The sequence below is a fragment of the Oncorhynchus mykiss genome, chromosome 14 (genome assembly GCF_057628025.1).
Source record: "Oncorhynchus mykiss isolate SJ-2025 chromosome 14, ASM5762802v1, whole genome shotgun sequence".
Taxonomy (NCBI): domain Eukaryota; kingdom Metazoa; phylum Chordata; class Actinopteri; order Salmoniformes; family Salmonidae; genus Oncorhynchus; species Oncorhynchus mykiss.
Window position 1 is genome coordinate 31,295 of NC_143035.1, and position 27,036 is coordinate 58,330.

Genomic DNA, 27,036 nt, shown 5'->3' on the forward strand with positions numbered 1-27,036 from the left:
GATTTTAGACCTTGTCTATGGAAAAGTGGTTATTTCCGTAGTTCAATTGATTCAACTTGCTCAAAATTGTCCATAGTGTTCCAATCATCTAGTTTGAACAATTATGTTAAAAACATTGTATCCAAAGTGCATCAAACATGATTTTAGACCTTGTCTATCGAAAAGTGGTTATTTCTGTAGTTTAATTGCTGCAACTTGCTGAAAATTGTCCATAGTGTTCCAATCATCTAGTTAGTACAGTTATGTTAAAAACATTGTATCCAGAGTGCATCAAACATGATTTTAGACCTTGTCTATGGAAAAGTGGTTATTTCCGTAGTTCAATTGCTGCAACTATCTGAAAATTGTCTATAGTGTTCCAATCATTTAGTTTGAACAGTTCTGTAAAAAACATTGCTTCCAGAGTGCATCAAACGTGATTTTAGACCTTGTCTATGGAAAAGTGGTTATTTCCGTAGTTCAATTGATTCAACTTGCTCAAAATTGTCCATAGTGTTCCAATCATCTAGTTTGAACAATTATGTTAAAAACATTGTATCCAAAGTGCATCAAACATGATTTTAGACCTTGTCTATCGAAAAGTGGTTATTTCTGTAGTTTAATTGCTGCAACTTGCTGAAAATTGTCCATAGTCATCTAGTTTGAACTTTTTAACAATGTTAAAAACATTGCTTCCAGAGTGCATTTTCCATAGACAAGGTCTAAAATCATGTTTGATGCACTCTGGATACAATGTTTTTAACATTGTTAAAAAGTTCAAACTAGATGACTATGGACAATTTTCAGCAAGTTGCAGCTATTAAAGTTGAATCAATTGAACTACGGAAATAACCACTTTTCCATAGACAAGGTCTAAAATCATGTTTGATGCACTCTGGATACAATGTTTTTTACAGAACTGTTCAAACTAGATGATTGGAACACTATGGACAATTTTGAGCAAGTTGAATCAATTGAACTACGGAAATAACCACTTTTCCATAGACAAGGTCTTGAGCATTGTTTGCAGCAATTGAACTACAGAAATAACCACTTTTCGATAGACAAGGTCTAAAATCATGTTTGATGCACTCTGGATACAATGTTTTTTACAGAACTGTTCAAACTAGATTAATGGAACACTATGGACAATTTTCAGCATTGTTTGCAGCAATTGAACTACAGAAATAACCACTTTTCGATAGACAAGGTCTAAAATCATGTTTGATGCACTCTGGATACAATGTTTTTAACATAACTGTTCAAACTAGATGATTGGAACACTATAGACAATTTTCAGATAGTTGCAGCAATTGAACTACAGAAATAACAACTTTTCCATAGACACGGTCTAAAATCACGTTTGATGCACTCTGGAAGCAATGTTTTTAACATAACTTTTCAAACTAGATGGTTGGAACACTATGGACAATTTTCAGCAAGTTGCAGCAATTAAACTACAGAAATAACCACTTTTCGATAGACAAGGTCTAAAATCATGTTTGATGCACTTTGGATACAATGTTTTTAACATAATTGTTCAAACTAGATGATTGGAACACTATGGACAATTTTGAGCAAGTTGAATCAATTGAACTACGGAAATAACCACTTTTCCATAGACAAGGTCTAAAATCACGTTTGATGCACTCTGGAAGCAATGTTTTTTACAGAACTGTTCAAACTAGATGATTGGAACACTATAGACAATTTTCAGATAGTTGCAGCAATTGAACTACAGAAATAACCACTTTTCGATAGACAAGGTCTAAAATCATGTTTGATGCACTCTGGATACAATGTTTTTAACATAACTGTTCAAACTAGATGATTGGCACATTTTGGACAATTTTCAGCAAGTTGAAGCAATTGAACTACGGAAATAACCACTTTTCCATAGACAAGGTCTAAAATCACGTTTGATGCACTCTGGAAGCAATGTTTTTTACAGAACTGTTCAAACTAGATGATTGGAACACTATAGACAATTTTCAGATAGTTGCAGCAATTGAACTACAGAAATAACCACTTCTCGATAGACAAGGTCTAAAATCATGTTTGATGCACTCTGGATACAATGTTTTTTACAGAACTGTTCAAACTAGATTAATGGAACACTATGGACAATTTTCAGCATTGTTTGCAGCAATTGAACTACAGAAATAACCACTTTTCGATAGACACGGTCTAAAATCACGTTTGATGCACTCTGGAAGCAATGTTTTTAACATAACTGTACTAACTAGATGATTGGAACACTATGGACAATTTTCAGCAAGTTGCAGCAATTAAACTACAGAAATAACCACTTTTCGATAGACAAGGTCTAAAATCATGTTTGATGCACTCTGGATACAATGTTTTTAACATAACTGTTCAAACTAGATGATTGGCACATTTTGGACAATTTTCAGCAAGTTGAAGCAAGTGAACTACGGAAATAACCACTTTTCCATAGACAAGGTCTAAAATCATGTTTGATGCACTCTGGATACATTGTCCAAAATGTGCCAATCATCTAGTTTGAACAGTTATGTTAAAAACATTGTATCCAGAGTGCATCAAACATGATTTTAGACCTTGTCTATGGGAAAGTTGTTATTTCGATAGTTCAATTGCTGCAACTTGCTGAAAATTGTCCATAGTGCTCCAATCATCTAGTTTGAACAGTTATGTTAAAAACATTGTATCCAGAGTGCATCAAACATGATTTTAGACCTTGTCTATGGAAAAGTGGTTATTTCCGTAGTTCAATTGATTCAACTTGCTCAAAATTGTCCATAGTGTTCCAATCATCTAGTTTGAACAATTATGTTAAAAACATTGTATCCAAAGTGCATCAAACATGATTTTAGACCTTGTCTATCGAAAAGTGGTTATTTCTGTAGTTTAATTGCTGCAACTTGCTGAAAATTGTCCATAGTGTTCCAATCATCTAGTTAGTACAGTTATGTTAAAAACATTGTATCCAGAGTGCATCAAACATGATTTTAGACCTTGTCTATGGAAAAGTGGTTATTTCCGTAGTTCAATTGCTGCAACTATCTGAAAATTGTCTATAGTGTTCCAATCATCTAGTTTGAACAGTTCTGTAAAAAACATTGCTTCCAGAGTGCATCAAACGTGATTTTAGACCTTGTCTATGGAAAAGTGGTTATTTCCGTAGTTCAATTGATTCAACTTGCTCAAAATTGTCCATAGTGTTCCAATCATCTAGTTTGAACAATTATGTTAAAAACATTGTATCCAAAGTGCATCAAACATGATTTTAGACCTTGTCTATCGAAAAGTGGTTATTTCTGTAGTTTAATTGCTGCAACTTGCTGAAAATTGTCCATAGTCATCTAGTTTGAACTTTTTAACAATGTTAAAAACATTGCTTCCAGAGTGCATTTTCCATAGACAAGGTCTAAAATCATGTTTGATGCACTCTGGATACAATGTTTTTAACATTGTTAAAAAGTTCAAACTAGATGACTATGGACAATTTTCAGCAAGTTGCAGCTATTAAAGTTGAATCAATTGAACTACGGAAATAACCACTTTTCCATAGACAAGGTCTAAAATCATGTTTGATGCACTCTGGATACAATGTTTTTAACATAACTGTTCAAACTAGATGATTGGAACACTATGGACAATTTTCAGCAAGTTGCAGCAATTGAACTACGGAAATAACCACTTTCCCATAGACAAGGTCTAAAATCATGTTTGAAGCACTTTGGATACAATGTTTTTAACATAACTGTTCAAACTAGATGATTGGAACACTATGGACAATTTTGAGCAAGTTGAATCAATTGAACTACGGAAATAACCACTTTTCCATAGACAAGGTCTTGAGCATTGTTTGCAGCAATTGAACTACAGAAATAACCACTTTTCGATAGACAAGGTCTAAAATCATGTTTGATGCACTCTGGATACAATGTTTTTTACAGAACTGTTCAAACTAGATGATTGGAACACTATAGACAATTTTCAGATAGTTGCAGCAATTGAACTACAGAAATAACAACTTTTCCATAGACACGGTCTAAAATCACGTTTGATGCACTCTGGAAGCAATGTTTTTAACATAACTTTTCAAACTAGATGGTTGGAACACTATGGACAATTTTCAGCAAGTTGCAGCAATTAAACTACAGAAATAACCACTTTTCGATAGACAAGGTCTAAAATCATGTTTGATGCACTTTGGATACAATGTTTTTAACATAATTGTTCAAACTAGATGATTGGAACACTATGGACAATTTTGAGCAAGTTGAATCAATTGAACTACGGAAATAACCACTTTTCCATAGACAAGGTCTAAAATCACGTTTGATGCACTCTGGAAGCAATGTTTTTTACAGAACTGTTCAAACTAGATGATTGGAACACTATAGACAATTTTCAGATTGTTGCAGCAATTGAACTACAGAAATAACCACTTTTCGATAGACAAGGTCTAAAATCATGTTTGATGCACTCTGGATACAATGTTTTTAACATAACTGTTCAAACTAGATGATTGGCACATTTTGGACAATTTTCAGCAAGTTGAAGCAAGTGAACTACGGAAATAACCACTTTTCCATAGACAAGGTCTAAAATCACGTTTGATGCAATGTTTTTAACATAACTGTTCAAACTAGATGATTGGAACACTATAGACAATTTTCAGATAGTTGCAGCAATTGCACTACAGAAATAACCACTTTTCGATAGACAAGGTCTAAAATCATGTTTGATGCACTCTGGATACAATGTTTTTTACAGAACTGTTCAAACTAGATTAATGGAACACTATGGACAATTTTCAGCATTGTTTGCAGCAATTGAACTACAGAAATAACCACTTTTCCATAGACAAGGTCTAAAATCATGTTTGATGCACTCTGGATACAATGTTTTTAACATAACTGTTCAAACTAGATGATTGGAACACTATAGACAATTTTCAGATAGTTGCAGCAATTGAACTACAGAAATAACCACTTTTCCATAGACACGGTCTAAAATCACGTTTCATGCACTCTGGAAGCAATGTTTTTAACATAACTTTTCAAACTAGATGATTGGAACACTATGGACAATTTTCAGCAAGTTGCAGCAATTGAACTACGGAAATAACCACTTTTCCATAGACAAAGTCTAAAATCATGTTTGATGCACTTTGGATACAATGTTTTTAACATAATTGTTCAAACTAGATGATTGGAACACTATGGACAATTTTGAGCAAGTTGAATCAATTGAACTACGGAAATAACCACTTTTCCATAGACAAGGTCTAAAATCACGTTTGATGCACTCTGGAAGCAATGTTTTTTACAGAACTGTTCAAACTAGATGATTGGAACACTATAGACAATTTTCAGATAGTTGCAGCAATTGAACTACAGAAATAACCACTTTTCGATAGACAAGGTCTAAAATCATGTTTGATGCACTCTGGATACAATGTTTTTAACATAACTGTTCAAACTAGATGATTGGCACATTTTGGACAATTTTCAGCAAGTTGAAGCAATTGAACTACGGAAATAACCACTTTTCCATAGACAAGGTCTAAAATCACGTTTGATGCACTCTGGAAGCAATGTTTTTTACAGAACTGTTCAAACTAGATGATTGGAACACTATAGACAATTTTCAGATAGTTGCAGCAATTGAACTACAGAAATAACCACTTCTCGATAGACAAGGTCTAAAATCATGTTTGATGCACTCTGGATACAATGTTTTTTACAGAACTGTTCAAACTAGATTAATGGAACACTATGGACAATTTTCAGCATTGTTTGCAGCAATTGAACTACAGAAATAACCACTTTTCGATAGACACGGTCTAAAATCACGTTTGATGCACTCTGGAAGCAATGTTTTTAACATAACTGTACTAACTAGATGATTGGAACACTATGGACAATTTTCAGCAAGTTGCAGCAATTAAACTACAGAAATAACCACTTTTCGATAGACAAGGTCTAAAATCATGTTTGATGCACTCTGGATACAATGTTTTTAACATAACTGTTCAAACTAGATGATTGGCACATTTTGGACAATTTTCAGCAAGTTGAAGCAAGTGAACTACGGAAATAACCACTTTTCCATAGACAAGGTCTAAAATCATGAATGATGCACTCTGGATACATTGTCCAAAATGTGCCAATCATCTAGTTTGAACAGTTATGTTAAAAACATTGTATCCAGAGTGCATCAAACATGATTTTAGACCTTGTCTATGGGAAAGTTGTTATTTCGATAGTTCAATTGCTGCAACTTGCTGAAAATTGTCCATAGTGCTCCAATCATCTAGTTTGAACAGTTATGTTAAAAACATTGTATCCAGAGTGCATCAAACATGATTTTAGACCTTGTCTATGGAAAAGTGGTTATTTCCGTAGTTCAATTGATTCAACTTGCTCAAAATTGTCCATAGTGTTCCAATCATCTAGTTTGAACAATTATGTTAAAAACATTGTATCCAAAGTGCATCAAACATGATTTTAGACCTTGTCTATCGAAAAGTGGTTATTTCTGTAGTTTAATTGCTGCAACTTGCTGAAAATTGTCCATAGTGTTCCAATCATCTAGTTAGTACAGTTATGTTAAAAACATTGTATCCAGAGTGCATCAAACATGATTTTAGACCTTGTCTATGGAAAAGTGGTTATTTCCGTAGTTCAATTGCTGCAACTATCTGAAAATTGTCTATAGTGTTCCAATCATCTAGTTTGAACAGTTCTGTAAAAAACATTGCTTCCAGAGTGCATCAAACGTGATTTTAGACCTTGTCTATGGAAAAGTGGTTATTTCCGTAGTTCAATTGATTCAACTTGCTCAAAATTGTCCATAGTGTTCCAATCATCTAGTTTGAACAATTATGTTAAAAACATTGTATCCAAAGTGCATCAAACATGATTTTAGACCTTGTCTATCGAAAAGTGGTTATTTCTGTAGTTTAATTGCTGCAACTTGCTGAAAATTGTCCATAGTCATCTAGTTTGAACTTTTTAACAATGTTAAAAACATTGCTTCCAGAGTGCATTTTCCATAGACAAGGTCTAAAATCATGTTTGATGCACTCTGGATACAATGTTTTTAACATTGTTAAAAAGTTCAAACTAGATGACTATGGACAATTTTCAGCAAGTTGCAGCTATTAAAGTTGAATCAATTGAACTACGGAAATAACCACTTTTCCATAGACAAGGTCTAAAATCATGTTTGATGCACTCTGGATACAATGTTTTTAACATAACTGTTCAAACTAGATGATTGGAACACTATGGACAATTTTCAGCAAGTTGCAGCAATTGAACTACGGAAATAACCACTTTCCCATAGACAAGGTCTAAAATCATGTTTGAAGCACTTTGGATACAATGTTTTTAACATAACTGTTCAAACTAGATGATTGGAACACTATGGACAATTTTGAGCAAGTTGAATCAATTGAACTACGGAAATAACCACTTTTCCATAGACAAGGTCTTGAGCATTGTTTGCAGCAATTGAACTACAGAAATAACCACTTTTCGATAGACAAGGTCTAAAATCATGTTTGATGCACTCTGGATACAATGTTTTTTACAGAACTGTTCAAACTAGATGATTGGAACACTATAGACAATTTTCAGATAGTTGCAGCAATTGAACTACAGAAATAACAACTTTTCCATAGACACGGTCTAAAATCACGTTTGATGCACTCTGGAAGCAATGTTTTTAACATAACTTTTCAAACTAGATGGTTGGAACACTATGGACAATTTTCAGCAAGTTGCAGCAATTAAACTACAGAAATAACCACTTTTCGATAGACAAGGTCTAAAATCATGTTTGATGCACTTTGGATACAATGTTTTTAACATAATTGTTCAAACTAGATGATTGGAACACTATGGACAATTTTGAGCAAGTTGAATCAATTGAACTACGGAAATAACCACTTTTCCATAGACAAGGTCTAAAATCACGTTTGATGCACTCTGGAAGCAATGTTTTTTACAGAACTGTTCAAACTAGATGATTGGAACACTATAGACAATTTTCAGATTGTTGCAGCAATTGAACTACAGAAATAACCACTTTTCGATAGACAAGGTCTAAAATCATGTTTGATGCACTCTGGATACAATGTTTTTAACATAACTGTTCAAACTAGATGATTGGCACATTTTGGACAATTTTCAGCAAGTTGAAGCAAGTGAACTACGGAAATAACCACTTTTCCATAGACAAGGTCTAAAATCACGTTTGATGCAATGTTTTTAACATAACTGTTCAAACTAGATGATTGGAACACTATAGACAATTTTCAGATAGTTGCAGCAATTGCACTACAGAAATAACCACTTTTCGATAGACAAGGTCTAAAATCATGTTTGATGCACTCTGGATACAATGTTTTTTACAGAACTGTTCAAACTAGATTAATGGAACACTATGGACAATTTTCAGCATTGTTTGCAGCAATTGAACTACAGAAATAACCACTTTTCCATAGACAAGGTCTAAAATCATGTTTGATGCACTCTGGATACAATGTTTTTAACATAACTGTTCAAACTAGATGATTGGAACACTATAGACAATTTTCAGATAGTTGCAGCAATTGAACTACAGAAATAACCACTTTTCCATAGACACGGTCTAAAATCACGTTTCATGCACTCTGGAAGCAATGTTTTTAACATAACTTTTCAAACTAGATGATTGGAACACTATGGACAATTTTCAGCAAGTTGCAGCAATTGAACTACGGAAATAACCACTTTTCCATAGACAAGGTCTAAAATCATGTTTGATGCACTCTGGATACAATGTTTTTAACATAACTTTTCAAACTAGATGATTGGAACACTATGGACAATTTTCAGCAAGTTGCAGCAATTAAACTACAGAAATAACCACTTTTCGATAGACAAGGTCTAAAATCATGTTTGATGCACTTTGGATACAATGTTTTTAACATAACTGTTCAAACTAGATGATTGGAACACTATGGACAATGTATCCAGAGTGCATCAAACATGATTTTAGACCTTGTCTATGGAAAAGTGATTATTTCCGTAGTTCAATTGATTCAACTTGCTCAAAAATTGTCCATAGTGTTCCAATCATCTAGTTTGAACAGTTATGTTAAAAACATTGCATCAAACGTGATTTTAGACCTTGTCTATGGAAAAGTGGTTATTTCCGTAGTTCAATTGCTTCAACTTGCTGAAAATTGTCCAAAATGTGCCAATCATCTAGTTTGAACAGTTATGTTAAAAACATTGTATCCAGAGTGCATCAAACATGATTTTAGACCTTGTCTATGGGAAAGTTGTTATTTCGATAGTTCAATTGCTGCAACTTGCTGAAAATTGTCCATAGTGTTCCAATCATCTAGTTTGAACAGTTATGTTAAAAACATTGTATCCAGAGTGCATCAAACATGATTTTAGACCTTGTCTATGGAAAAGTGGTTATTTCCGTAGTTCAATTGATTCAACTTGCTCAAAATTGTCCATAGTGTTCCAATCATCTAGTTTGAACAATTATGTTAAAAACATTGTATCCAAAGTGCATCAAACATGATTTTAGACCTTGTCTATCGAAAAGTGGTTATTTCTGTAGTTTAATTGCTGCAACTTGCTGAAAATTGTCCATAGTGTTCCAATCATCTAGTTAGTACAGTTATGTTAAAAACATTGTATCCAGAGTGCATCAAACATGATTTTAGACCTTGTCTATGGAAAAGTGGTTATTTCCGTAGTTCAATTGCTGCAACTATCTGAAAATTGTCTATAGTGTTCCAATCATCTAGTTTGAACAGTTCTGTAAAAAACATTGCTTCCAGAGTGCATCAAACGTGATTTTAGACTTTGTCTATGGAAAAGTGGTTATTTCCGTAGTTCAATTGATTCAACTTGCTCAAAATTGTCCATAGTGTTCCAATCATCTAGTTTGAACAATTATGTTAAAAACATTGTATCCAAAGTGCATCAAACATGATTTTAGACCTTGTCTATCGAAAAGTGGTTATTTCTATAGTTTAATTGCTGCAACTTGCTGAAAATTGTCCATAGTGTTCCAATCATCTAGTTAGTACAGTTATGTTAAAAACATTGCTTCCAGAGTGCATCAAACGTGATTTTAGACCGTGTCTATCGAAAAGTGGTTATTTCTGTAGTTCAATTGCTGCAAACAATGCTGAAAATTGTCCATAGTGTTCCATTAACCTAGTTTGAACAGTTCTGTAAAAAACATTGTATCCAGAGTGCATCAAACATGATTTTAGACCTTGTCTATCGAAAAGTGGTTATTTCTGTAGTGCAATTGCTGCAACTATCTGAAAATTGTCTATAGTGTTCCAATCATCTAGTTTGAACAGTTATGTAAAAAACATTGCATCAAACGTGATTTTAGACCTTGTCTATGGAAAAGTGGTTATTTCCGTAGTTCAATTGCTGCAACTTGCTGAAAATTGTCCATAGTGTTCCAATCATCTAGTTTGAACAGTTATGTTAAAAACATTGCATCAAACGTGATTTTAGACCTTGTCTATGGAAAAGTGGCTATTTCCGTAGTTCAATTGCTTCAACTTGCTGAAAATTGTCCAAAATGTGCCAATCATCTAGTTTGAACAGTTATGTTAAAAACATTGTATCCAGAGTGCATCAAACATGATTTTAGACCTTGTCTATGGGAAAGTGGTTATTTCCGTAGTTCAATTGCTGCAACTTGCTGAAAATTGTCCATAGTGTTCCAATCATCTAGTTTGAACAGTTATGTTAAAAACATTGTATCCAGAGTGCATCAAACATGATTTTAGACCTTGTCTATGGAAAAGTGGTTATTTCCGTAGTTCAATTGCTTCAACTTGCTGAGAATTGTCCAAAATGTGCCAATCATCTAGTTTGAACAGTTATGTTAAAAACATTGTATCAAACATGATTTTAGACCTTGTCTATGGGAAAGTTGTTATTTCCGTAGTTCAATTGCTGCAACTTGCTGAAAATTGTCCATAGTGTTCCAATCATCTAGTTTGAACAGTTATGTTAAAAACATTGTATCCAGAGTGCATCAAACATGATTTTAGACCTTGTCTATGGAAAAGTGGTTATTTCCGTAGTTCAATTGCTTCAACTTGCTGAGAATTGTCCAAAATGTGCCAATCATCTAGTTTGAACAGTTATGTTAAAAACATTGTATCAAACATGATTTTAGACCTTGTCTATGGGAAAGTTGTTATTTCCGTAGTTCAATTGCTGCAACTTGCTGAAAATTGTCCATAGTGTTCCAATCATCTAGTTTGAACAGTTATGTTAAAAACATTGTATCCAGAGTGCATCAAACATGATTTTAGACCTTGTCTATCGAAAAGTGGTTATTTCTGTAGTTCAATTGCTGCAAACAATGCTGAAAATTGTCCATAGTGTTCCATTAATCTAGTTTGAACAGTTCTGTAAAAAACATTGTATCCAGAGTGAATCAAACATGATTTTAGACCTTGTCTATCGAAAAGTGGTTATTTATGTAGTTTAATAGCTGCAACTTGCTGAAAATTGTCCATAGTCATCTAGTTTGAACTTTTTAACAATGTTAAAAACATTGCTTCCAGAGTGCATTTTCCATAGACAAGGTCTAAAATCATGTTTGATGCACTCTGGATACAATGTTTTTAACATTGTTAAAAAGTTCAAACTAGATGACTATGGACAATTTTCAGCAAGTTGCAGCTATTAAAGTTGAATCAATTGAACTACGGAAATAACCACTTTTCCATAGACAAGATCTAAAATCATGTTTGATGCACTCTGGATACAATGTTTTTAACATTGTTAAAAAGTTCAAACTAGATGACTATGGACAATTTTCAGCAAGTTGCAGCTATTAAAGTTGAATCAATTGAACTACGGAAATAACCACTTTTCCATAGACAAGGTCTAAAATCATTTTTGATGCACTCTGGATACAATGTTTTTAACATAACTGTTCAAACTAGATGATTGGAACACTATGGACAATTTTCAGCAAGTTGCAGCAATTGAACTACGGAAATAACCACTTTCCCATAGACAAGGTCTAAAATCATGTTTGAAGCACTTTGGATACAATGTTTTTAACATAACTGTTCAAACTAGATGATTGGAACACTATGGACAATTTTGAGCAAGTTGAATCAATTGAACTACGGAAATAACCACTTTTCCATAGACAAGGTCTTGAGCATTGTTTGCAGCAATTGAACTACAGAAATAACCACTTTTCGATAGACAAGGTCTAAAATCATGTTTGATGCACTCTGGATACAATGTTTTTTACAGAACTGTTCAAACTAGATGATTGGAACACTATAGACAATTTTCAGATAGTTGCAGCAATTGAACTACAGAAATAACAACTTTTCCATAGACACGGTCTAAAATCACGTTTGATGCACTCTGGAAGCAATGTTTTTAACATAACTTTTCAAACTAGATGGTTGGAACACTATGGACAATTTTCAGCAAGTTGCAGCAATTAAACTACAGAAATAACCACTTTTCGATAGACAAGGTCTAAAATCATGTTTGATGCACTTTGGATACAATGTTTTTAACATAATTGTTCAAACTAGATGATTGGAACACTATGGACAATTTTGAGCAAGTTGAATCAATTGAACTACGGAAATAACCACTTTTCCATAGACAAGGTCTAAAATCACGTTTGATGCACTCTGGAAGCAATGTTTTTTACAGAACTGTTCAAACTAGATGATTGGAACACTATAGACAATTTTCAGATTGTTGCAGCAATTGAACTACAGAAATAACCACTTTTCGATAGACAAGGTCTAAAATCATGTTTGATGCACTCTGGATACAATGTTTTTAACATAACTGTTCAAACTAGATGATTGGCACATTTTGGACAATTTTCAGCAAGTTGAAGCAAGTGAACTACGGAAATAACCACTTTTCCATAGACAAGGTCTAAAATCACGTTTGATGCAATGTTTTTAACATAACTGTTCAAACTAGATGATTGGAACACTATAGACAATTTTCAGATAGTTGCAGCAATTGCACTACAGAAATAACCACTTTTCGATAGACAAGGTCTAAAATCATGTTTGATGCACTCTGGATACAATGTTTTTTACAGAACTGTTCAAACTAGATTAATGGAACACTATGGACAATTTTCAGCATTGTTTGCAGCAATTGAACTACAGAAATAACCACTTTTCCATAGACAAGGTCTAAAATCATGTTTGATGCACTCTGGATACAATGTTTTTAACATAACTGTTCAAACTAGATGATTGGAACACTATAGACAATTTTCAGATAGTTGCAGCAATTGAACTACAGAAATAACCACTTTTCCATAGACACGGTCTAAAATCACGTTTCATGCACTCTGGAAGCAATGTTTTTAACATAACTTTTCAAACTAGATGATTGGAACACTATGGACAATTTTCAGCAAGTTGCAGCAATTGAACTACGGAAATAACCACTTTTCCATAGACAAGGTCTAAAATCATGTTTGATGCACTCTGGATACAATGTTTTTAACATAACTTTTCAAACTAGATGATTGGAACACTATGGACAATTTTCAGCAAGTTGCAGCAATTAAACTACAGAAATAACCACTTTTCGATAGACAAGGTCTAAAATCATGTTTGATGCACTTTGGATACAATGTTTTTAACATAACTGTTCAAACTAGATGATTGGAACACTATGGACAATGTATCCAGAGTGCATCAAACATGATTTTAGACCTTGTCTATGGAAAAGTGATTATTTCCGTAGTTCAATTGATTCAACTTGCTCAAAAATTGTCCATAGTGTTCCAATCATCTAGTTTGAACAGTTATGTTAAAAACATTGCATCAAACGTGATTTTAGACCTTGTCTATGGAAAAGTGGTTATTTCCGTAGTTCAATTGCTTCAACTTGCTGAAAATTGTCCAAAATGTGCCAATCATCTAGTTTGAACAGTTATGTTAAAAACATTGTATCCAGAGTGCATCAAACATGATTTTAGACCTTGTCTATGGGAAAGTTGTTATTTCGATAGTTCAATTGCTGCAACTTGCTGAAAATTGTCCATAGTGTTCCAATCATCTAGTTTGAACAGTTATGTTAAAAACATTGTATCCAGAGTGCATCAAACATGATTTTAGACCTTGTCTATGGAAAAGTGGTTATTTCCGTAGTTCAATTGATTCAACTTGCTCAAAATTGTCCATAGTGTTCCAATCATCTAGTTTGAACAATTATGTTAAAAACATTGTATCCAAAGTGCATCAAACATGATTTTAGACCTTGTCTATCGAAAAGTGGTTATTTCTGTAGTTTAATTGCTGCAACTTGCTGAAAATTGTCCATAGTGTTCCAATCATCTAGTTAGTACAGTTATGTTAAAAACATTGTATCCAGAGTGCATCAAACATGATTTTAGACCTTGTCTATGGAAAAGTGGTTATTTCCGTAGTTCAATTGCTGCAACTATCTGAAAATTGTCTATAGTGTTCCAATCATCTAGTTTGAACAGTTCTGTAAAAAACATTGCTTCCAGAGTGCATCAAACGTGATTTTAGACTTTGTCTATGGAAAAGTGGTTATTTCCGTAGTTCAATTGATTCAACTTGCTCAAAATTGTCCATAGTGTTCCAATCATCTAGTTTGAACAATTATGTTAAAAACATTGTATCCAAAGTGCATCAAACATGATTTTAGACCTTGTCTATCGAAAAGTGGTTATTTCTATAGTTTAATTGCTGCAACTTGCTGAAAATTGTCCATAGTGTTCCAATCATCTAGTTAGTACAGTTATGTTAAAAACATTGCTTCCAGAGTGCATCAAACGTGATTTTAGACCGTGTCTATCGAAAAGTGGTTATTTCTGTAGTTCAATTGCTGCAAACAATGCTGAAAATTGTCCATAGTGTTCCATTAACCTAGTTTGAACAGTTCTGTAAAAAACATTGTATCCAGAGTGCATCAAACATGATTTTAGACCTTGTCTATCGAAAAGTGGTTATTTCTGTAGTGCAATTGCTGCAACTATCTGAAAATTGTCTATAGTGTTCCAATCATCTAGTTTGAACAGTTATGTAAAAAACATTGCATCAAACGTGATTTTAGACCTTGTCTATGGAAAAGTGGTTATTTCCGTAGTTCAATTGCTGCAACTTGCTGAAAATTGTCCATAGTGTTCCAATCATCTAGTTTGAACAGTTATGTTAAAAACATTGCATCAAACGTGATTTTAGACCTTGTCTATGGAAAAGTGGCTATTTCCGTAGTTCAATTGCTTCAACTTGCTGAAAATTGTCCAAAATGTGCCAATCATCTAGTTTGAACAGTTATGTTAAAAACATTGTATCCAGAGTGCATCAAACATGATTTTAGACCTTGTCTATGGGAAAGTGGTTATTTCCGTAGTTCAATTGCTGCAACTTGCTGAAAATTGTCCATAGTGTTCCAATCATCTAGTTTGAACAGTTATGTTAAAAACATTGTATCCAGAGTGCATCAAACATGATTTTAGACCTTGTCTATGGAAAAGTGGTTATTTCCGTAGTTCAATTGCTTCAACTTGCTGAGAATTGTCCAAAATGTGCCAATCATCTAGTTTGAACAGTTATGTTAAAAACATTGTATCAAACATGATTTTAGACCTTGTCTATGGGAAAGTTGTTATTTCCGTAGTTCAATTGCTGCAACTTGCTGAAAATTGTCCATAGTGTTCCAATCATCTAGTTTGAACAGTTATGTTAAAAACATTGTATCCAGAGTGCATCAAACATGATTTTAGACCTTGTCTATGGAAAAGTGGTTATTTCCGTAGTTCAATTGCTTCAACTTGCTGAGAATTGTCCAAAATGTGCCAATCATCTAGTTTGAACAGTTATGTTAAAAACATTGTATCAAACATGATTTTAGACCTTGTCTATGGGAAAGTTGTTATTTCCGTAGTTCAATTGCTGCAACTTGCTGAAAATTGTCCATAGTGTTCCAATCATCTAGTTTGAACAGTTATGTTAAAAACATTGTATCCAGAGTGCATCAAACATGATTTTAGACCTTGTCTATCGAAAAGTGGTTATTTCTGTAGTTCAATTGCTGCAAACAATGCTGAAAATTGTCCATAGTGTTCCATTAATCTAGTTTGAACAGTTCTGTAAAAAACATTGTATCCAGAGTGAATCAAACATGATTTTAGACCTTGTCTATCGAAAAGTGGTTATTTCTGTAGTTTAATTGCTTCCCGAGTGCATCAAATGTGATTTTAGACCTTGTCTATCGAAAAGTGGTTATTTCTGTAGTTTAATTGCTGCAACTTGCTGAAAATTGTCCATAGTGTTCCAATCATCTAGTTTGAACAGTTATGTTAAAAACATTGCTTTCAGAGTGCATCAAACGTGATTTTAGACCTTGTCTATCGAAAAGTGGTTATTTATGTAGTTTAATAGCTGCAACTTGCTGAAAATTGTCCATAGTCATCTAGTTTGAACTTTTTAACAATGTTAAAAACATTGCTTCCAGAGTGCATTTTCCATAGACAAGGTCTAAAATCATGTTTGATGCACTCTGGATACAATGTTTTTAACATTGTTAAAAAGTTCAAACTAGATGACTATGGACAATTTTCAGCAAGTTGCAGCTATTAAAGTTGAATCAATTGAACTACGGAAATAACCACTTTTCCATAGACAAGATCTAAAATCATGTTTGATGCACTCTGGATACAATGTTTTTAACATTGTTAAAAAGTTCAAACTAGATGACTATGGACAATTTTCAGCAAGTTGCAGCTATTAAAGTTGAATCAATTGAACTACGGAAATAACCACTTTTCCATAGACAAGGTCTAAAATCATTTTTGATGCACTCTGGATACAATGTTTTTAACATAACTGTTCAAACTAGATGATTGGAACACTATGGACAATTTTCAGCAAGTTGCAGCAATTTGAACTACGGAAATAACCACTTTCCCATAGACAAGGTCTAAAATCATGTTTGAAGCACTTTGGATACAATGTTTTTAACATAACTGTTCAAACTAGATGATTGGAACACTATGGACAATTTTGAGCAAGTTGAATCAATTGAACTACGGAAATAACCACTTTTCCATAGACAAGGTCTTGAGCATTGTTTGCAGCAATTGAACTACAGAAATAACCACTTTTCGATAGACAAGGTCTAAAATCATGTTTGATGCACTCTGGATACAATGTTTTTTACAGAACTGTTCAAACTAGATGATTGGAACACTATAGACAATTTTCAGATAGTTGCAGCAATTGAACTACAGAAATAACAACTTTTCCATAGACACGGTCTAAAATCACGTTTGATGCACTCTGGAAGCAATGTTTTTAACATAACTTTTCAAACTAGATGGTTGGAACACTATGGACAATTTTCAGCAAGTTGCAGCAATTAAACTACAGAAATAACCACTTTTCGATAGACAAGGTCTAAAATCATGTTTGATGCACTTTGGATACAATGTTTTTAACATAATTGTTCAAACTAGATGATTGGAACACTATGGACAATTTTGAGCAAGTTGAATCAATTGAACTACGGAAATAACCACTTTTCCATAGACAAGGTCTAAAATCACGTTTGATGCACTCTGGAAGCAATGTTTTTTACAGAACTGTTCAAACTAGATGATTGGAACACTATAGACAATTTTCAGATTGTTGCAGCAATTGAACTACAGAAATAACCACTTTTCGATAGACAAGGTCTAAAATCATGTTTGATGCACTCTGGATACAATGTTTTTAACATAACTGTTCAAACTAGATGATTGGCACATTTTGGACAATTTTCAGCAAGTTGAAGCAAGTGAACTACGGAAATAACCACTTTTCCATAGACAAGGTCTAAAATCACGTTTGATGCAATGTTTTTAACATAACTGTTCAAACTAGATGATTGGAACACTATAGACAATTTTCAGATAGTTGCAGCAATTGCACTACAGAAATAACCACTTTTCGATAGACAAGGTCTAAAATCATGTTTGATGCACTCTGGATACAATGTTTTTTACAGAACTGTTCAAACTAGATTAATGGAACACTATGGACAATTTTCAGCATTGTTTGCAGCAATTGAACTACAGAAATAACCACTTTTCCATAGACAAGGTCTAAAATCATGTTTGATGCACTCTGGATACAATGTTTTTAACATAACTGTTCAAACTAGATGATTGGAACACTATAGACAATTTTCAGATAGTTGCAGCAATTGAACTACAGAAATAACCACTTTTCCATAGACACGGTCTAAAATCACGTTTCATGCACTCTGGAAGCAATGTTTTTAACATAACTTTTCAAACTAGATGATTGGAACACTATGGACAATTTTCAGCAAGTTGCAGCAATTGAACTACGGAAATAACCACTTTTCCATAGACAAGGTCTAAAATCATGTTTGATGCACTCTGGATACAATGTTTTTAACATAACTTTTCAAACTAGATGATTGGAACACTATGGACAATTTTCAGCAAGTTGCAGCAATTAAACTACAGAAATAACCACTTTTCGATAGACAAGGTCTAAAATCATGTTTGATGCACTTTGGATACAATGTTTTTAACATAACTGTTCAAACTAGATGATTGGAACACTATGGACAATGTATCCAGAGTGCATCAAACATGATTTTAGACCTTGTCTATGGAAAAGTGATTATTTCCGTAGTTCAATTGATTCAACTTGCTCAAAAATTGTCCATAGTGTTCCAATCATCTAGTTTGAACAGTTATGTTAAAAACATTGCATCAAACGTGATTTTAGACCTTGTCTATGGAAAAGTGGTTATTTCCGTAGTTCAATTGCTTCAACTTGCTGAAAATTGTCCAAAATGTGCCAATCATCTAGTTTGAACAGTTATGTTAAAAACATTGTATCCAGAGTGCATCAAACATGATTTTAGACCTTGTCTATGGGAAAGTTGTTATTTCGATAGTTCAATTGCTGCAACTTGCTGAAAATTGTCCATAGTGTTCCAATCATCTAGTTTGAACAGTTATGTTAAAAACATTGTATCCAGAGTGCATCAAACATGATTTTAGACCTTGTCTATGGAAAAGTGGTTATTTCCGTAGTTCAATTGATTCAACTTGCTCAAAATTGTCCATAGTGTTCCAATCATCTAGTTTGAACAATTATGTTAAAAACATTGTATCCAAAGTGCATCAAACATGATTTTAGACCTTGTCTATCGAAAAGTGGTTATTTCTGTAGTTTAATTGCTGCAACTTGCTGAAAATTGTCCATAGTGTTCCAATCATCTAGTTAGTACAGTTATGTTAAAAACATTGTATCCAGAGTGCATCAAACATGATTTTAGACCTTGTCTATGGAAAAGTGGTTATTTCCGTAGTTCAATTGCTGCAACTATCTGAAAATTGTCTATAGTGTTCCAATCATCTAGTTTGAACAGTTCTGTAAAAAACATTGCTTCCAGAGTGCATCAAACGTTATTTTAGACTTTGTCTATGGAAAAGTGGTTATTTCCGTAGTTCAATTGATTCAACTTGCTCAAAATTGTCCATAGTGTTCCAATCATCTAGTTTGAACAATTATGTTAAAAACATTGTATCCAAAGTGCATCAAACATGATTTTAGACCTTGTCTATCGAAAAGTGGTTATTTCTATAGTTTAATTGCTGCAACTTGCTGAAAATTGTCCATAGTGTTCCAATCATCTAGTTAGTACAGTTATGTTAAAAACATTGCTTCCAGAGTGCATCAAACGTGATTTTAGACCGTGTCTATCGAAAAGTGGTTATTTCTGTAGTTCAATTGCTGCAAACAATGCTGAAAATTGTCCATAGTGTTCCATTAACCTAGTTTGAACAGTTCTGTAAAAAACATTGTATCCAGAGTGCATCAAACATGATTTTAGACCTTGTCTATCGAAAAGTGGTTATTTCTGTAGTGCAATTGCTGCAACTATCTGAAAATTGTCTATAGTGTTCCAATCATCTAGTTTGAACAGTTATGTAAAAAACATTGCATCAAACGTGATTTTAGACCTTGTCTATGGAAAAGTGGTTATTTCCGTAGTTCAATTGCTGCAACTTGCTGAAAATTGTCCATAGTGTTCCAATCATCTAGTTTGAACAGTTATGTTAAAAACATTGCATCAAACGTGATTTTAGACCTTGTCTATGGAAAAGTGGCTATTTCCGTAGTTCAATTGCTTCAACTTGCTGAAAATTGTCCAAAATGTGCCAATCATCTAGTTTGAACAGTTATGTTAAAAACATTGTATCCAGAGTGCATCAAACATGATTTTAGACCTTGTCTATGGGAAAGTGGTTATTTCCGTAGTTCAATTGCTGCAACTTGCTGAAAATTGTCCATAGTGTTCCAATCATCTAGTTTGAACAGTTATGTTAAAAACATTGTATCCAGAGTGCATCAAACATGATTTTAGACCTTGTCTATGGAAAAGTGGTTATTTCCGTAGTTCAATTGCTTCAACTTGCTGAGAATTGTCCAAAATGTGCCAATCATCTAGTTTGAACAGTTATGTTAAAAACATTGTATCAAACATGATTTTAGACCTTGTCTATGGGAAAGTTGTTATTTCCGTAGTTCAATTGCTGCAACTTGCTGAAAATTGTCCATAGTGTTCCAATCATCTAGTTTGAACAGTTATGTTAAAAACATTGTATCCAGAGTGCATCAAACATGATTTTAGACCTTGTCTATGGAAAAGTGGTTATTTCCGTAGTTCAATTGCTTCAACTTGCTGAGAATTGTCCAAAATGTGCCAATCATCTAGTTTGAACAGTTATGTTAAAAACATTGTATCAAACATGATTTTAGACCTTGTCTATGGGAAAGTTGTTATTTCCGTAGTTCAATTGCTGCAACTTGCTGAAAATTGTCCATAGTGTTCCAATCATCTAGTTTGAACAGTTATGTTAAAAACATTGCATCAAACGTGATTTTAGACCTTGTCTATGGAAAAGTGGCTATTTCCGTAGTTCAATTGCTGCAACTTGCTGAAAATTGTCCATAGTGTTCCAATCATCTAGTTTGAACAGTTATGTAAAAAACATTGCTTCCAGAGTGCATCAAACGTGATTTTAGACTTTGTCTATGGAAAAGTGGTTATTTCCGTAGTTCAATTGATTCAACTTGCTCAAAATTGTCCATAGTGTTCCAATCATCTAGTTTGAACAATTATGTTAAAAACATTGTATCCAAAGTGCATCAAACATGATTTTAGACCTTGTCTATCGAAAAGTGGTTATTTCTATAGTTTAATTGCTGCAACTTGCTGAAAATTGTCCATAGTGTTCCAATCATCTAGTTAGTACAGTTATGTTAAAAACATTGCTTCCAGAGTGCATCAAACGTGATTTTAGACCGTGTCTATCGAAAAGTGGTTATTTCTGTAGTTCAATTGCTGCAAACAATGCTGAAAATTGTCCATAGTGTTCCATTAACCTAGTTTGAACAGTTCTGTAAAAAACATTGTATCCAGAGTGCATCAAACATGATTTTAGACCTTGTCTATCGAAAAGTGGTTATTTCTGTAGTGCAATTGCTGCAACTATCTGAAAATTGTCTATAGTGTTCCAATCATCTAGTTTGAACAGTTATGTAAAAAACATTGCATCAAACGTGATTTTAGACCTTGTCTATGGAAAAGTGGTTATTTCCGTAGTTCAATTGCTGCAACTTGCTGAAAATTGTCCATAGTGTTCCAATCATCTAGTTTGAACAGTTATGTTAAAAACATTGCATCAAACGTGATTTTAGACCTTGTCTATGGAAAAGTGGCTATTTCCGTAGTTCAATTGCTTCAACTTGCTGAAAATTGTCCAAAATGTGCCAATCATCTAGTTTGAACAGTTATGTTAAAAACATTGTATCCAGAGTGCATCAAACATGATTTTAGACCTTGTCTATGGGAAAGTGGTTATTTCCGTAGTTCAATTGCTGCAACTTGCTGAAAATTGTCCATAGTGTTCCAATCATCTAGTTTGAACAGTTATGTTAAAAACATTGTATCCAGAGTGCATCAAACATGATTTTAGACCTTGTCTATGGAAAAGTGGTTATTTCCGTAGTTCAATTGCTTCAACTTGCTGAGAATTGTCCAAAATGTGCCAATCATCTAGTTTGAACAGTTATGTTAAAAACATTGTATCAAACATGATTTTAGACCTTGTCTATGGGAAAGTTGTTATTTCCGTAGTTCAATTGCTGCAACTTGCTGAAAATTGTCCATAGTGTTCCAATCATCTAGTTTGAACAGTTATGTTAAAAACATTGTATCCAGAGTGCATCAAACATGATTTTAGACCTTGTCTATGGAAAAGTGGTTATTTCCGTAGTTCAATTGCTTCAACTTGCTGAGAATTGTCCAAAATGTGCCAATCATCTAGTTTGAACAGTTATGTTAAAAACATTGTATCAAACATGATTTTAGACCTTGTCTATGGGAAAGTTGTTATTTCCGTAGTTCAATTGCTGCAACTTGCTGAAAATTGTCCATAGTGTTCCAATCATCTAGTTTGAACAGTTATGTTAAAAACATTGCATCAAACGTGATTTTAGACCTTGTCTATGGAAAAGTGGCTATTTCCGTAGTTCAATTGCTGCAACTTGCTGAAAATTGTCCATAGTGTTCCAATCATCTAGTTTGAACAGTTATGTTAAAAACATTGTATCCAGAGTGCATCAAACATGATTTTAGACCTTGTCTATGGAAAAGTGGTTATTTCCGTAGTTCAATTGCTTCAACTTGCTGAGAATTGTCCAAAATGTGCCAATCATCTAGTTTGAACAGTTATGTTAAAAACATTGTATCAAACATGATTTTAGACCTTGTCTATGGGAAAGTTGTTATTTCCGTAGTTCAATTGCTGCAACTTGCTGAAAATTGTCCATAGTGTTCCAATCATCTAGTTTGAACAGTTATGTTAAAAACATTGTATCCAGAGTGCATCAAACATGATTTTAGACCTTGTCTATCGAAAAGTGGTTATTTCTGTAGTTCAATTGCTGCAAACAATGCTGAAAATTGTCCATAGTGTTCCATTAATCTAGTTTGAACAGTTCTGTAAAAAACATTGTATCCAGAGTGAATCAAACATGATTTTAGACCTTGTCTATCGAAAAGTGGTTATTTCTGTAGTTTAATTGCTTCCCGAGTGCATCAAATGTGATTTTAGACCTTGTCTATCGAAAAGTGGTTATTTCTGTAGTTTAATTGCTGCAACTTGCTGAAAATTGTCCATAGTGTTCCAATCATCTAGTTTGAACAGTTATGTTAAAAACATTGCTTTCAGAGTGCATCAAACGTGATTTTAGACCTTGTCTATGGAAAAGTGGTTATTTCCGTAGTTCAATTGCTTCAACTTGCTGAGAATTGTCCAAAATGTGCCAATCATCTAGTTTGAACAGTTATGTTAAAAACATTGTATCAAACATGATTTTAGACCTTGTCTATGGGAAAGTTGTTATTTCCGTAGTTCAATTGCTGCAACTTGCTGAAAATTGTCCATAGTGTTCCAATCATCTAGTTTGAACAGTTATGTTAAAAACATTGTATCCAGAGTGCATCAAACATGATTTTAGACCTTGTCTATGGAAAAGTGGTTATTTCCGTAGTTCAATTGCTTCAACTTGCTGAGAATTGTCCAAAATGTGCCAATCATCTAGTTTGAACAGTTATGTTAAAAACATTGTATCAAACATGATTTTAGACCTTGTCTATGGGAAAGTTGTTATTTCCGTAGTTCAATTGCTGCAACTTGCTGAAAATTGTCCATAGTGTTCCAATCATCTAGTTTGAACAGTTATGTTAAAAACATTGTATCCAGAGTGCATCAAACATGATTTTAGACCTTGTCTATCGAAAAGTGGTTATTTCTGTAGTTCAATTGCTGCAAACAATGCTGAAAATTGTCCATAGTGTTCCATTAATCTAGTTTGAACAGTTCTGTAAAAAACATTGTATCCAGAGTGAATCAAACATGATTTTAGACCTTGTCTATCGAAAAGTGGTTATTTCTGTAGTTTAATTGCTTCCCGAGTGCATCAAATGTGATTTTAGACCTTGTCTATCGAAAAGTGGTTATTTCTGTAGTTTAATTGCTGCAACTTGCTGAAAATTGTCCATAGTGTTCCAATCATCTAGTTTGAACAGTTATGTTAAAAACATTGCTTTCAGAGTGCATCAAACGTGATTTTAGACCTTGTCTATCGAAAAGTGGTTATTTATGTAGTTTAATAGCTGCAACTTGCTGAAAATTGTCCATAGTCATCTAGTTTGAACTTTTTAACAATGTTAAAAACATTGCTTCCAGAGTGCATTTTCCATAGACAAGGTCTAAAATCATGTTTGATGCACTCTGGATACAATGTTTTTAACATTGTTAAAAAGTTCAAACTAGATGACTATGGACAATTTTCAGCAAGTTGCAGCTATTAAAGTTGAATCAATTGAACTACGGAAATAACCACTTTTCCATAGACAAGATCTAAAATCATGTTTGATGCACTCTGGATACAATGTTTTTAACATTGTTAAAAAGTTCAAACTAGATGACTATGGACAATTTTCAGCAAGTTGCAGCTATTAAAGTTGAATCAATTGAACTACGGAAATAACCACTTTTCCATAGACAAGGTCTAAAATCATTTTTGATGCACTCTGGATACAATGTTTTTAACATAACTGTTCAAACTAGATGATTGGAACACTATGGACAATTTTCAGCAAGTTGCAGCAATTGAACTACGGAAATAACCACTTTCCCATAGACAAGGTCTAAAATCATGTTTGAAGCACTTTGGATACAATGTTTTTAACATAACTGTTCAAACTAGATGATTGGAACACTATGGACAATTTTGAGCAAGTTGAATCAATTGAACTACGGAAATAACCACTTTTCCATAGACAAGGTCTTGAGCATTGTTTGCAGCAATTGAACTACAGAAATAACCACTTTTCGATAGACAAGGTCTAAAATCATGTTTGATGCACTCTGGATACAATGTTTTTTACAGAACTGTTCAAACTAGATGATTGGAACACTATAGACAATTTTCAGATAGTTGCAGCAATTGAACTACAGAAATAACAACTTTTCCATAGACACGGTCTAAAATCACGTTTGATGCACTCTGGAAGCAATGTTTTTAACATAACTTTTCAAACTAGATGGTTGGAACACTATGGACAATTTTCAGCAAGTTGCAGCAATTAAACTACAGAAATAACCACTTTTCGATAGACAAGGTCTAAAATCATGTTTGATGCACTTTGGATACAATGTTTTTAACATAATTGTTCAAACTAGATGATTGGAACACTATGGACAATTTTGAGCAAGTTGAATCAATTGAACTACGGAAATAACCACTTTTCCATAGACAAGGTCTAAAATCACGTTTGATGCACTCTGGAAGCAATGTTTTTTACAGAACTGTTCAAACTAGATGATTGGAACACTATAGACAATTTTCAGATTGTTGCAGCAATTGAACTACAGAAATAACCACTTTTCGATAGACAAGGTCTAAAATCATGTTTGATGCACTCTGGATACAATGTTTTTAACATAACTGTTCAAACTAGATGATTGGCACATTTTGGACAATTTTCAGCAAGTTGAAGCAAGTGAACTACGGAAATAACCACTTTTCCATAGACAAGGTCTAAAATCACGTTTGATGCAATGTTTTTAACATAACTGTTCAAACTAGATGATTGGAACACTATAGACAATTTTCAGATAGTTGCAGCAATTGCACTACAGAAATAACCACTTTTCGATAGACAAGGTCTAAAATCATGTTTGATGCACTCTGGATACAATGTTTTTTACAGAACTGTTCAAACTAGATTAATGGAACACTATGGACAATTTTCAGCATTGTTTGCAGCAATTGAACTACAGAAATAACCACTTTTCCATAGACAAGGTCTAAAATCATGTTTGATGCACTCTGGATACAATGTTTTTAACATAACTGTTCAAACTAGATGATTGGAACACTATAGACAATTTTCAGATAGTTGCAGCAATTGAACTACAGAAATAACCACTTTTCCATAGACACGGTCTAAAATCACGTTTCATGCACTCTGGAAGCAATGTTTTTAACATAACTTTTCAAACTAGATGATTGGAACACTATGGACAATTTTCAGCAAGTTGCAGCAATTGAACTACGGAAATAACCACTTTTCCATAGACAAGGTCTAAAATCATGTTTGATGCACTCTGGATACAATGTTTTTAACATAACTTTTCAAACTAGATGATTGGAACACTATGGACAATTTTCAGCAAGTTGCAGCAATTAAACTACAGAAATAACCACTTTTCGATAGACAAGGTCTAAAATCATGTTTGATGCACTTTGGATACAATGTTTTTAACATAACTGTTCAAACTAGATGATTGGAACACTATGGACAATGTATCCAGAGTGCATCAAACATGATTTTAGACCTTGTCTATGGAAAAGTGATTATTTCCGTAGTTCAATTGATTCAACTTGCTCAAAAATTGTCCATAGTGTTCCAATCATCTAGTTTGAACAGTTATGTTAAAAACATTGCATCAAACGTGATTTTAGACCTTGTCTATGGAAAAGTGGTTATTTCCGTAGTTCAATTGCTTCAACTTGCTGAAAATTGTCCAAAATGTGCCAATCATCTAGTTTGAACAGTTATGTTAAAAACATTGTATCCAGAGTGCATCAAACATGATTTTAGACCTTGTCTATGGGAAAGTTGTTATTTCGATAGTTCAATTGCTGCAACTTGCTGAAAATTGTCCATAGTGTTCCAATCATCTAGTTTGAACAGTTATGTTAAAAACATTGTATCCAGAGTGCATCAAACATGATTTTAGACCTTGTCTATGGAAAAGTGGTTATTTCCGTAGTTCAATTGATTCAACTTGCTCAAAATTGTCCATAGTGTTCCAATCATCTAGTTTGAACAATTATGTTAAAAACATTGTATCCAAAGTGCATCAAACATGATT